The following is a 3,116-nucleotide window of genomic DNA, read 5'->3' on the forward strand; positions in this document are numbered from 1 at the left end:
TCAGGGCTTTGATTCAAAAACGGTAGGATGCCAGGGACCCCAGACAGCTTTCTGGAAACCTGCCTCTGGGCCTTGCAGCCCTCCCATCCCACCAGCTCTGCTCAGAATCCCTCCAGGCCACAGACCCACAGTCTTGGGTCCTCAGGTGGCCCAGACGATGTGCCTTCAAAAAGCGATCCCGGTGGGGCCGCAGGACACACTGTGGATTCCAGCAAATCCCCCTCCCAGAAACTGAGGGTACCACTGGACCAGCTGTCTGAAAACAGCCAGGTCAGGGTTCCAGGAAGACACCAGAGGCACAGGAGTAACTGAGGAGCATCTGAAGGTCAGGAAGGGACAGTCAGACTTTCAGGCCCTTCTTCCCTAAAGCTCCTCATCACTCAGCCTTTCTTCCAGTGATTCTGCTTGGTTTCTATTTGTCCCAACTGTTATCCATTGCCCTAGGCAGCAGAGACTCATGTATGCCTTTAAATGTTTCGGACACTGAACATCCTCTTCAGGACATAGCCACTTCACTCCTGGGAGAGTTGGTAGCAAGCAAGAAGTCACAGAGGATTCCAAGGGTCTGGACTTGGTGTTTCCCTCTCCTGAGATGGGGACACCTGTGGAAGGTGCAAGTGGCCAGCTGGTGGAGGGCGGGGGCAGGCACCTGACATGGACAGATGAGGCCTGAGGCCCCCCGGGGTATGTGCCTGGCATCTGGACTGAACGGGTCTTCAAAGCTGCAGATTGGCTGGGATCATCTTCAGGCTGAGGAGGAAGGTGAGGGGAGCAGAGGGGACTGAGGAGGCTTGGCTTAGATAGGAGAGGGCAGGCTGAACCAGTCCTCTGGGGGAAAAGTGGGTCAGGTCCAGGCTCATGGGGACAGACACTGAGGCCACTGTGTACGTGAAATAAACCAGTCCCTAAAGGACTGATACTAGAGGACCCCACTTGCGAGGGATGGAGAGCACTCTGATTCATAGAGGTGGAAGGAGCTGGTGGGTGCCGGGGATGGGGAGGGGGAAAGGGGGTTAGGATCTCGTGAGTAGAGGTTCAGTTTGGGATGATGACAAAGTTGTGGTGATGGATGGAGGTGGCAGGTGCAGAACAGTGAATGTACTTATTGCCACTGAATTGTACCCTGAAACGTGCTTAACGGTATCAGTTGTATGATCTATTACACCACAATACAAAAGAAGTGAGTCAGGAGGTCGGGGCCATCGCGAGTCCCAGGAGGGCCCAGGAGCAGGGAGCCTGTATCTTAGTTCTCGCTCTCACGCTCTGCCCCTTGTTGGTGACTGAGCTCACAGTAGGTATCAGCAAATGCTTGCTAAGACACAGTGCAGGCAGATGGTCCAGAGAGAGTGCACAAGTGCAAACCCACTGGTGGGCACCGAGGAATCCCAAGGGGACGCGCATCCAGACAGAGCGAGTGCCCACATTTTGAAAACACCAGCGCAGAAATAGCCATTTAAGACCAAGGCAGGAACCATAAAGAACCCAGAGGGCTCCATGCTCCTGGAGGTCAAGCTAGCGGCCACGGCCAAGGCCTCTGGTGGTCAGGGGACTGGGGTTCTGAGAGGTGGCTCGGCGCACCCCTGACCCTGAAGCCCCATGGCCGCGGTGAGGTGTAAGGATCGGGAGGGAAGACCCGGCCAGGGCCCGTTTTGGCTCCATGGCTGCTACAGGGCTGCTCCCAGCCCCACCAGGTGGTGTCTATTTAGAACCAGGGAGAAAACCTTTTCCCTCAATTGTTCTTTTTAAAGATGGTTGTTCAGCATTGACACAGAAAAATATCCGACATAAAACTGGAGCCGTTCACAGCTGCAAATGTCCCAGAAGTGATCAAAACGCACCAACCACAGAGAGTACCTTGTGCCCTCAGGCAAGCCTCCTGTGTGTGGGTGTGGCTGGGGGCCCTGGACGTGCCCAGGTGGGCAGTGCTGGGCTCCACAGTCTCCCTCGAGGGGACAGAAGTAGGAACCTGCTCTGACAGCTCCTGGTGATGTCCTGGTGATTCTTGGGCACAGCCACGAATCTCATCTTCTTCGTGACTGGGGCCAGCCCAGCAGCCTCAGGTCGTGCAGGTCCTCCAGGGACAGCATCTTGGTGGGCTTGTGGTCCAGCAGGTACCTGTTCAGGTGGCTCTTATCGTGCCACACAGCCTTGATCCCATTGGCCCCATCGGCCACCATCTCCTAGTGACAGGCCGAGGTCAGTCGGTGAACCTCCACCATCAACACCCCAAAAAAGACCCCCATGTACTAAAGGTCACCCTGGTCCCTGGGGATGTGGGCCTGGGACTGAGGCCAGTGCTCGCAGCTGAAGTCTTCGCACACCACACCATAGAAACCGGGGTGCAGGGTGCCAAAGAGGGGGGATGGGGTCCCCATGCTCACGTGGTTGCCCAACTTCATGCCCACGTATGCACACACCAGGTCGACCACCTCATGGAGGAAGCACTGCTCACAGAAGCGGCTCATCATCACCTTGTGCTGCATGGATACATCCTGCCAGCATGGGGTGCTGGGGACCTCGAGGACCACCACCCTCAGGCCCTCCTGGAGGGGCACACGGCCCAGCAGCCAGCTGGTCGGTGAAGACGTAGTAGGTGACCCTGTGTCTACCATGAGGACCACCACCCTTCGGCCCGCCCGGAGGGGCACATGGGGCCCGGCAGCCAGCTGATGGGAGAAGACCTAGTAGGTGACCCTGTGTCTCACCGTGAAGTGCCTCTCCACCGTCTGCAGGAACAGCTTCAGGAAGACCATGTATCCACAGGGACAGGGGACAGGGCTGGAGGAGGGTCACTGCCAGAGGCAGGACCCCAAAATTCAGGCCAAGAACGTGTGCACCTTCTTCAAGGGGGCAGGCCCTGGGCCGCTTTAAGTAACAGCCACCCTGGCCTGTCCTGAGCGAGTCTGCCGGTTGGGCCTCCCTACCCTCAGCTCCCAGAGATGGGGGCCATCAGCACTCCATCTTACAAAGGGAGCCTGAGGTTTCAGAGGCTAGAAACCCATGCAGCCCCACAGTCAGCATGCTGGAGCCAAGAACACTCCCCCTGTGCTGAGCTCCTGGGCAAACCCTGCAGGTGCCCTCCCCTGGCTGACCCCCTGCAAGTTCTGTCCCCATCT

General features: G+C 57.5%; 1 pseudogene; it reads right to left on the reverse strand.

Moving 5' to 3' along the window:
• Nucleotides 1-1,976: 1,976 nt before the first annotated feature.
• LOC102731079 (histo-blood group ABO system transferase 2 pseudogene) lies at nucleotides 1,977-2,753 on the reverse strand (annotated as a pseudogene).
• Between the last annotated feature and the right edge of the window lie 363 nt (nucleotides 2,754-3,116).

Source organism: Leptonychotes weddellii, unplaced genomic scaffold (assembly GCF_054177405.1).
Source record: "Leptonychotes weddellii isolate Sample4059 unplaced genomic scaffold, ASM5417740v2 HiC_scaffold_3624, whole genome shotgun sequence".
Taxonomy (NCBI): domain Eukaryota; kingdom Metazoa; phylum Chordata; class Mammalia; order Carnivora; family Phocidae; genus Leptonychotes; species Leptonychotes weddellii.